Below are 11,374 nucleotides of genomic sequence, written 5' to 3'. Positions count from 1 at the left end.
ACTGACATCTCACCTTGAGCTTTAACTAAAACACTGGAATGCAGAGAGGCTGGGTACCAATAGCCCCAGGGAAGGTGAAGTGGAGTTACCTTAACCTTTTTCTCAGGTCATAAGGTTAATAGCACAATCCCAGACCCTCCAGGTGTCCCTATTTTCAAGGGACAGTCCCAGATTTACAGAAGCTGTCACGGTTTCTGATTTGATTCCAGAATGTCCCGCTTTTCCTTAGGACATCCCAATTTTCATTGGAGAAATCTTGGAGGGTATGGAATTATGCAACCCCTGAGTCAAGGAGATAAGTAACTATATAACCTTTAGAAGACATCTGAAGGAAGCCCAGTATAGGGAGGTTTTTTAAAAATGTTTGATGTTTTATTATGTTTTTATATATGTTGCAAGCTGCCCAGAGTGGTGGGACATCATCATCATCATCATCATCATCATCATCATCATCATCATCATTATTCTTTTAGACATCCCTATGTTTATTGGATAAATGTTGGAGGGTAGGCAGTCCTATGTATGTCCAATCAAAAGAATTTCCTCTTGAGTTCCATGGGATTCCAGGTCACTGCGTTTAGAACTGCAACTTTGTTGTTGTTTAGTTGTTTAGTCGTTTAGTCGTGTCCGACTCTTCGTGACTCCATGGACCAGAGCATGACAGGCACTCCTGTCTTCCACTGCCTCCCGCAGTTTGGTCAAACTCATGCTGGTAGCTTCAAAGACACTATCCAACCATCTCATTCTCTGTCATCCCCTTCTCCTTGTGCCCTCAATCTTTCCCAACATCAGGGTCTTTTCCAGGGAGTCTTCTCTTCCCATGAGGTGGCCAAAGTATTGGAGCCTCATCTTCACGATCTGTCCTTCCAGTGAGCACTCAGGGCTGATTTCCTTCAGAATGGAGAGGTTTGATCTTCTTGCAGTCCATGGGACTCTCAAGAGTCTCCTCCGGTACCATAATTCAAAAGCATCAATTCTTTGGCGATCAGCCTTCTTTATGGTCCAGCACTCACTTCCATACATCACTACTGGGAAAACCATAGCTTTTACTATACGGACCTTTGTTGGCAAGGTGATGTCTCTACTTTTCAAGATTCTGTCTAGGTTTGTCATTGCTTTTCTCCCCAAAAGCAGGCATCTTAAGCTCATCTTATCTTATGCTCACTACCCAAAGGGCCTTATGAAATCACTGCATCTGCGTCTTAAGTGATTGATCTCTGATATCCAACAGCTGAAGTGTGCAGGGGAGCAGGTGCAAGTCTGAAAAGTTACCATGCACCTGCAGTTGTAGCGTATGGACTATAAACAGATGTGACAATTCCATTAAAACATCCAATTCCAAAACCAGAGCTGAGTTCCAACAAGCCTGGCTATACTCTGTTTTAAATCTAAGTAGAAGGTAATCTTGTATCTTAGGGGAGATAGCTTCCATCTTTATTTGCCCTTCCCTATCAGAATTCAAGGGCATAGGTCAAAAATAGGCAAAGAAAGTGCAAAATACGATAGCTGAGTGGGTATGGTCAGTGCAGAGTTCTGAAGGTCATATAGAAAGCTTTGCATCCCAGCTGCTGTAACAGCCATGCTCCCTATTCCATCAGAATAGACACCAATTGTTTTCCCAAATTACATTCTCTCTGATATTATTTGTTATGAAATCTAGTGATCCTATTACAAAACGAAATGTTGAATACGATTTCCTAAGGGTGAGAAAAATAACAATTGTGTATTTATGCTGATAATGCATCATGGCATGCGGCTTCCACATCATAAACATTTTATCACCAGACAACAGCCCTCCCCACCCAAAAAACAAAACAAAACCACCTTGAAATAACAACAACAGATGACTCCCCTGTCCAGAATGCCAAAATTCTCTAAGTACCACTGTTGGGATAAGTGTTAAAGTATAACATAATCAGAGGAGAACCCTGAGAGCTAGGAGTCTTCTAGTGATGCTAATGCAATCTCCGTGAGAAAATAAATCTCAACCAAAAGAGAAATTGGCTCTTGAAACAGATCTCATCTAACAATATTGCACTTGAGAGGCAAATACATTATGTCTGCTGATCAATTCAAGACATCTGTTTCAGTTTCAAGTGGCAAAAATGGGAGATCCCAGGAGCTAAGATAGTGTTAAGCAGCTACAGAAGCGCTGTTTGCTTCGCAGTTCATGGGTTATGACTTCTCTCTCTTTCTTGGTGAAACTAATCATGATAGCATGCCGTATGACAGGCAAATCTAAACGCGACTAAAATTAGGTAAGTGGTAAAAATGTTTCCATGAACTCTAGTGAACCTGTCAAGGAGGGACTACCACAAAGAATAGTGAGATAGAAATGAAAGAACGGTTTCCACAGAAGTGCTTAAGCTATGTTCCAGTCTTTGGGGTAAGGGAAATAAGGCCCTGTAGCCCAGTCACAATGAGATAGTCTTCTCTCCCCTTCCCCACTCCAACAAGGTCTAGCAATACAAAACATGCATTGTCATGAGGACCTTTTAGGGATGTACAGTGGTACCTTGGGTTAAGTACTTAATTCGTTCCGGAGGTCAGTTCTTAACCTGAAACTGTTCTTAACCTGAAGCACCACTTTAGCTCATGGGGTCTCCTGCTGCGGCCATGCTGCCAGAGCACGATTTCTGTTCTTATCCTGAAGCAAAGTTCTTAACCTGAAGCACTATTTCTGGGTTAGCTGAGTCTGTAACCTGAAGCGTATGTAACCTGAAGCGTATGTAACCCGAGGTACCACTGTATGTGTCACAGTGTGATGTCATGACAGCACATCGTGCATTTCACCTGGGGGCAAGGAATGATCTTCTGTTAGTTGTAGTTGATGGGAAGCGCCAAAAAAATCTCAGCACCCTTACCAAGCTCCATGTAACAATTTTTTTGGAGGAAGCCATGAGCATTTAAACTGGTATAATACTGCTTTAAATGTCTAGTGCAGATGGGGCAATAATCTTTCAGCTGAAAGTGCGGTGTAGTGATAAGGGTTTCAGACTAAGACTGGGGAGATCTGGGTTCAGATCCCTATAGACCTTGAGTCAGTCACCATCTCTCAACCATAAAATATGGAAGGCAGAAGAACCATGTACGTCACCAATGTTGAGATGTAATAAATGATGATCTGTGGGACTTGAGAAAAACCTCAAAGGTCATCTCCAAAGGAAAAAAGTTCCTATCAGCCTCAGCCAGCATGGGCAATAGACAGGGTTGGTCTGATCTGTAGTCCAACAACATCTGGAGGGCCACATGTTCCACTGAAAAGCACCCTCACACCGGGCTGTCTGATACTATGTACACCAGAGGAAAGAGTAAGATGTAGCATTTGTTCTAACACAGATATTTGTTGTTGTTTTTTTAAAAAATAATATTTATTAAAGTTTTAAAGGTTAAAAAAAGAAAAAGAAAAAACCCCAAGTCAAACACAAACTTAACAACATGTCACAATAAGAAAAAAAAGAGAATAGAAAAAGGGAAAAAAATAATTATCAAAAACAGAAAAATAGAAACAATTTAAAAACAAAACACAACAAACCTTCCCATAACTTATCATTCGTTTGCTTGTTTCCTTGACCTCCTCACACCCCCCTTTTTTGTATTCTAGTTCGGTTAGCTATTTCAGCAAAACCTTTCCATCCTTCCCAATTTTTATCCTATAATTTATCTTAATATAATGTAACTTTACCTTTCCTCCTTTCATCCATTAACAGTCTATTTTTACTTAATCCTTTATAAAATTTCTGCTAAAGCCACATAACTTCATTCCAGCCTCCTTCTAACATTCTGTTCTAACACAGATATTTGGAGTATGAACCCCGCCCCCCAGAATCCTTGTACTTTCCCCAACTCAATAAATATACAATACACTGGTACCTCTGGTTGTGGATGGGATCTGTTCCAGAGGTCCAGTCAGATCCCAAGGTTTCCACAACCTGAGGACCGCTTCTGTGCATGTGTGCATGCGAAACCTAGTATAATACTTCTGGGTTTGCTGTGCACGCATCCCGAAGTTTATGTAACAAGAGGGTTACCTAAACAGAGGTACGACTGTAATAGTTTTCTAAACAAAACTAATACAGCCATGTAGAATAATCCAAATATTGTGGAGCCAGATGTACAGGAATGCACATTTGCACCATCTATAATTTGACTGTTTTGCACAGATCATAACTATGTGCTTAAATCTTACAGATCTTGCTACATAGACAAGATAATCCTCTGCAGAGTTAGGAATAATAATAATAAAAAAAGTGCAAAATTGATTTAACACATCAATTTACCGGGAGGATTTAAAGATGACTAGAGGGAACGCTCACAACAGATTCATGATATATGAAATGTATGATTAAAATGTAAGGGGGAAAATATCAGTAGAGTATAATGTTTGGTGGTGGGGAGTTATCATTGGAAATAGAGCCAGAAATGCAACAGGCATGCTTTCATTTTAAGAAAGAGAAAGAGAGCATAAAAATGGTGCTTAAAAAGAGAATGACACACAAAGGTTCCCTTTGATATCAGTGTAAATCGCACATCAAAAATGTGGCTAGTAATGTGATGATTAAATGGAAAGACTGGAGAAAGGGAGAAGCAGAAAAAGAGGGTCATTCATTTATAGTACATGAGTGACTCATGGCTTCATGCAAGCTCTATCCTTTTGAAGGTTTGCTGAGCGCTAAAATCTAAAGAGAAACAGAGAGATCAAAATTGGAGCATCTTCAAGGTGGCAATAATATGGCTATTTAAAGATATCTGTAAGAACAAGAGTTTCCTTTAAAAGGCAACAGAGTTAGTGCCCTTCTCCACTCCACCAAAGAACATAATCTGAGAATGTAGATTTAAATAACGCCAAACTACAGCCAAGGTTACATATGGAGTTAAATGAATGTTTGCATCTAACATGCAAGTTTGTTTGTTTTAATACAAATTGTATGTGCTGTGGGGGGACTGATGATGATTAATGGAATGACAGCTGACGTGGAGTGGGGATTTAACCCTTTCATCCCTTGCTGGGGTTCTCAGGACATGGGTGGCACTGTGGTCTAAACCACTGGGCCTCTTGGGCTTGCCAATTGTAAGGTCAGCAGTTCAAATCTGTGTGATGGGGTGAGCTCCTGCGGCTTTGTCCCAGTTCCTACCAACCTAGCAGTTTGAAAGGATACCAGCGTGAACAGAAAATAGGTACTGCTGTGCTGGGAAGGTAAACAGCATTTTCCATGCACTCTGGCTTCTGTCAAGGTGTTCTACTGCACCAGAAGCAGTTTAGTCATGCTGTCCACATGACCCAGAAAGCTGTCTGCAGACAAATGCTGTCTCCCTCGGCCTGAAAGCAAAGATGAGCATCACACCCCATAGACGAATTCAAGTGGACTTAACCATCTGGGGTCCTTTACCTTCAACCTTTACCTTACTTAGGAAAATGCATTTTCTGAAATAATAAATCTCTCATTGACATCTATGGAAGATTTCCTCCCACTGTATATATTTGATTCAGAAGAGGGATGTTCCCCAGGACTGCAGCATCTGAATTTCCTAAACACACACACACACACACACACACACACACACACACTGCAATTTGCAAGTTATAAACCTGCAGATATAGAAGCAAATTCACATTTGACATGAAGGGTAGCTTCCTATAGGTCAGCGGGTTTGATTGGTATCTACCATCAGGGAATACTTCCCACAGAACCCTTGCTTATTGAAAAGATTATACATGTGGTTTGCAAAGAAAGCTGGCTGTAGACATGTTGTATCTCACCATTGCCCCATATGAATTGAACATGCACCCTACAAACTATTACCCACTACCTGCAGCTAAAGATTACAGAAGACTATGAATAGCAGTGGCCAATATTCAGCTTGTCTTCCATTGCTTAACTTCTAATTTAGAGACTTCAAACAAGCTGCTAAGGAATCCCAGAGTTCCAAAAAGGTATTTCCAAACTTAGTGAATTACATATGGCAAATGACCAAGAAAGTTATCTTTGTGTTGTGGTGCATAGATCAGTGAAATCCCGTTCAAGGGTGTGCTAGCTGTGAAAAAGGCGGGTTTCATTTTAGGGTATCACTATGAATAGGATTGAAAATAATCCATCACAAATGGTCCATCAAATGGTCCATCAAAAGCAGCATCCGAACACCAAATGCCTATGGGAATCTCACAAGCATGGCATGAATGTGACAGCTATGTCCCAGAAAACTAAGAATGTAAATATCACAATACACTTGTAATGCAGCTGTGGTCACTGCTTCTCAAAATGGACACTGCAGAGCTGAAGAAGGTGAAGAAAAGACCAACCAAAATGATCAGAGGCTTGGAGCAACTCCCCTATGAATCACAGAATTGGAGAGTTGGAAGGGACCCTGCGGATCATCTGGTCCTATCCTCTGCAATGCAGGAATATGCAGTTGTCCGATACAGGGATCAAATCTGCAACCTTGGTGTTATCACCACCACGCTTTAACCAACTGAGCTAACCATCTGGGGCTATTTAATATAGGGGGGAAACAATGTGAGTAGAAGTAGAGAGAGTTTTTTTCCTTCTTCCCTTGTAATATTACATCCTGGAGTCATCCAATGAAGTGAACCATAGGAGCCAACTCCAGAGGACCATGGGTACTTGGACACCCAGAATAATATAATTGTGGGAGACAGGGACCCACAAAGTCAATGAAAAAAAGCCAGCAGGAGGCAGGGGTGCTGCCTTGAAGATAGAAGCAGTTCAGATCCGCCCTCTGAAGCCAGCAAGTGAGGCCTCTTTTTCCAGGCGGTGGTGCTCAGATGCAGCTCTGCCTCATGAGTTTGAGCTTCTCCCCATGGAAAAGGGTGCCTCACTGGCTGTGGATAGGAGGAGGAAGAGGAGTTGCTGGCGGTGACGGCTGCCGTAACGTGGACGTGAAACAGCACACGCCCACGCCTTCATGTAGTGCATGTGTGACGTCGCACATCCGTGTTGCAGCGGTAGGCACCCACAATCTGGAGGACGCCCCTGTAGTGAACTGATGGGAGATTCAGAATATAAGAAAAGGAAGCATTCTTCACACTGCTAAACTGCAGGCTCCCCCCCCCTCCCTGCAATACAGTATGTGGTGATGGCCATGCATTAGCAGGGAATTAGACAAATTCATCGAGGAAAAGTCTTACAATGGCCACAGGTCATAATGGCTGTGTGCTGCTTCCAGGATCACTGGGGAGCAACACCCAGGAGAGGACTATTGAGTTCCTGTATGGGAAACAGGATGTCAGATGAGACAGGCCTTTGCCTCATCAGCAGGCCTCTTTGGATGTTCGTATGTTATGTTCTTAGAATGCACTCTCTTTGGGCATACTTGCATTGCAAATTTATAGCATCCCTTCCTGCTCCTTCAGAATCTGGAAATTACATTTTGATGATGATAATTGCCTGTTCCTAGTTCCCATCTCCTTCACAGAGCAAAGAGTTCCCAGGGTTCCTTGGCTAACCAGATCTAAGACTTCGATATAGATATGCCTTCACTGAACGTATAATTCCTCACCAAGGAAACGATGCTCAGTTGCAAATCTCTGGATTGACCCTTGTTTTACAGTGGGCAACGTGTTTGCCAATTCACTATGGCTTCATCAAGACCACTCCAGTCACTTCTGAAATGGATAAATTGCACAGGGGCAGATGACAAGGACATAATTAGACGTGTTATGGGTTTTTGTAGTCTACTCCAGCAGCTCAGCCAAGCAAATTGTTTTTTTTAAGGGATAACAGCAATTCTATTTTTCTAGAAAAAGAGGTGCTGGAACTCACCACAAACACCTCCCTTGTTTTCTTATAGTCATACCTTGGGTTACAGACCTACAGGTTGCACGTTTTCGGGTTGCAAACCACACTGAACCAGGAAGTACCGGAATGGGTTACTTCCAGGTTTTGGCACTCGCACATGCACAGAAGCACTAAAACCCTCTTTGCGCATGCACAGAAGCACTGAATTGCGACCCACGCGTGTGCAGATGTGGCGCTGTGGGTTGCAAACGCCGCGGGTTGCGAACCTGCCTCCCACACGGATCACATTTGCAACCCGAGCGTCCACTGTAATGGAACTGGCGCCCACCTGAGAGGTGCTGGAACTGAGTTCTGAGTGGGGCGGGGAGAAAGCCCTGGATAACAGAAATTAAGTTTATGAGAATAGCTGAAATTTTGTTTATCAACCAGGGACGCAAAGGCACCAGGCCACTCTCTCAATAGCTCTTATCACAAGGCATAGTCTTCAGAACCAGTCCCCCAATACACAAACACACAAGAGTTCTCAGGATATAGTCATACCTTGGTTGTTGAACGCCTTGGTACTTGGACATTTTGGCTCCCGAACGCCGCAAACCAGGAAGTGAGTGTTCCCATTTGAGAATGTTTTTCAGAAGCCGAATGTCCAATGCAGCTTCTGCGGCTTCCAATTGAGTGCAGAAGGTCCTTCAGCCAACGAGAAGCCACACCTTGGTTTTCGATCAGGAAAACCACACCTTGGTTTTCAATCAGACTCCCGGAATGGATTCAGTTTGACAACCAAGGTACGACTGTACTGGAATTCTCTGAGTTTCAGGGAAGGCGTTGGTGACTGTCATGGTTAAATCAGGTATGCTCTCTAGCCTTTTATTACAGCTGGGGGGCAGAATCTCTCCTACTATAAAGGCCTGTTGACCCAGCAGAGCTGGAAAAAGAGATGGGTAGACTCAGAGCAAAAATTGGGGGGGGGGGGACAGAACTAAAAGTGGGCAAAATCAGAGATGAAAGTGGACAGTAGCAGAATGCAATAAAATAAAATTGTAAAAGGGGGCTGATCAATACATATTCTGTCAGTTAGAAGACAAAGGAGAAAGTATATAAAATGGATATAAAAGAACTCCTATGTGTGATTTTGATGGCATCCAGACATTAGGCAGTCAAAAGGTTGGAATTGAGGGTTTCAAGTTTTTAAAGTGAGTTCTAAAGAATGAGCCAAAGCAACTAAGGGCCAGGGGTGGATGGAGGTGGACAATTATAAACGGCAAAAGAAGAGAATGAGTTTCTTTTTGTACTTTGGTTGTTCACCTGTATTGTAACATCTCTTCCCGAATTTATGTTGTGGAAATCATTATATTGAATTTGTTCTACTTACGATCAATCATTCTCAGTGCTGCCTAAAAAGCACAAAGGTCTCCCTGCCTTATTAAATGACTTGCAAAGCTAACATGGTGCAAGAATCAGGAGTGAGAAGGGGCTACATTTTAAAAAACTTTTCCTGCTGTGCCTCATATGTTTCCCAGAGAAATAAAATGGATGAAGCAGCTTGCATTTAATGTAACCTGAATGTGCCTTTTGACCTTGTCAAGTCGTTACCTTTGTAAGATAAATGGAGGGGCTTGTTTCGCTTCTTTGCATAGTAACCCCAGATGCATTCTCTGGAAATGCTGCCATCAAATGGGGTTTGATCGAGGATACAATTTCTGATTTGTGTCAATTACTAAGAAGGGACTATGGAGCAGCAGAGAGACCTATGTATGGACAGACTAGGAGACAGTTGCAAAACAGCAGAGGGAGGCCATGAGGAAAGTTTTGTTGTGGAGAAGCAGCTGGTGGGAGGGTTGTACATATCCCCTGTTCTTTCCTGCTATTTTTGTGCTGTAGCCCAACTAGGGATGGGCAGATCTGTCCATTCTGGTTTCTCTCAGTTCCTCAAGTTTCAAATCTTAAGCTCAGTTTTCCACATCACTTTGCAAATTCTTCTTTATGAAAGCATCCTTGTGAACATCTGACAGCATTATTCTGAGAACATTTCCTAATACACACATATTCTAACTCAGTATTGCTTGCTATGCACATTTTCCCCCCCAGTCGTTGCTTTTTAATAAAATGCATGTCTGCTTTCATATAGCACAGGCTACCTTCACAAACATATGCATTTTATGTAGGTAAAGGTAAAGGGACACCTGACCATTAGGTCCAGTCGTGACCGACTCTGGGGTTGCGGTGCTCATTTCGCTTTATTGGCCAAGGGAGACGGCGTACAGCTTCTGGGTCATGTGGCCAGCATGACTAAGCCGCTTCTGGCAAACCAGAGCAGCACACGGAAAGGCAGTTTACCTTCCCACTGGAGTGGTACCTATTTATCTACTTGCACTTTGTGCTTCCGAACTGCTAGGTGGGCAGGAGCAGGGACCGAGCAACGGGAGCTCACCCCGTTGCGGGGATTTGAACCGCTGACCTTCTGATCGGCAAGTCCTAGGCTCTGTGGTTTAACCCACATCACCACCCGCGTCCCATGCATTTTATGTACACACACAAAAATGGCTGGAGAACTGCAGCACAAAATTTGGAGAAGAGCAAGGAAGGATTAGTGTGTTTCAGGTTGGCTACTGAAGTACCAGTCAGCAGCTGAGGAAGCCGCTTGGGCGCCTGAGGTGGCATGCCCAGAGGTGGGGCGAGCTGTCCATAGGTGCAGGGCAAGGGAGGGGATAGCCACACATAGGGGCAGGGTGCACCGCGGGTCCTCCAAAGTCTGCCTGCCCCCCCCCCCACTCAGCCACTGTACAGCTGGGGGGGAGGTAGCGGGTTGACCGTTTGGACAGCGCAGAGCCTGTGCGTGCCCAAGTCACTGTGGTGAGTGCCGCCCAGCATTTTGTCACCCCCCCTTAGTGGTGACACCTGGGGCAGACAGTACCCACTGCACCCTCTTCCTCCACCCCTGGTACCAGTTAGGTAGATTTTATTTCAAAATGTGAACTGAATCAATTCCCCACCCACCCCACTCAAAGCTGAAGTGCCACTGAACTGCCACAATGTGACAGACATACATCTTGAATCACACCTTGTGCAAGAAAGGGTTTCCAGTAAAAGTTGTAGGCAGGGGAAGGCGTTTTCTTTATTAGCACATTGATGTCATTTTGTTCTTATGCAGAGGTCTTCAGATGTTTCTTCACCTAACCTGCTGCTTTGTCCTCCTAAATGGTTCCCTGAACACTGGCCTCAAGCTCCTTCCCTGACAGCATCACTGGTTAAACGTACCTCCTCCTCTCATTTCTTGACTCTTGCAGCTATTCGGCGGCAAGATAAGTGAAGGCAAGCAACAATACATTTTGCTCCCTGAGGTGAAGGAGAAGACAGGGCCTCCTTCTCATTCCATGTACAGAAGCTAGCTGGCAGCTGAATCATCACCAACAACAGACTAGTCCTTCCAACTGCACTGAGGGCAGTAGACTAGTTTAGGAGGTCCAGGACAGGTCATGTGGCATATATAGCTCTGCCTTCCGGCAGAGAGGATGACTGGGCACCTCAGGAGGAGCACCCAGGGGAATATAACTGTTGCCCTCTCCAAGCATCTGCTGCCTGAGGCAGTTGCTTCCCTCTGCCTAAAGGTCTAGACAACC

The sequence above is a fragment of the Podarcis erhardii genome, assembly GCF_964252035.2.
Source record: "Podarcis erhardii genome assembly, chromosome: 4".
Classification (NCBI taxonomy): Eukaryota; Metazoa; Chordata; class Lepidosauria; order Squamata; family Lacertidae; genus Podarcis; species Podarcis erhardii.
The sequence above is the reverse complement of the archived record's forward strand: the minus strand, read 5'-3'. Positions refer to the sequence as shown.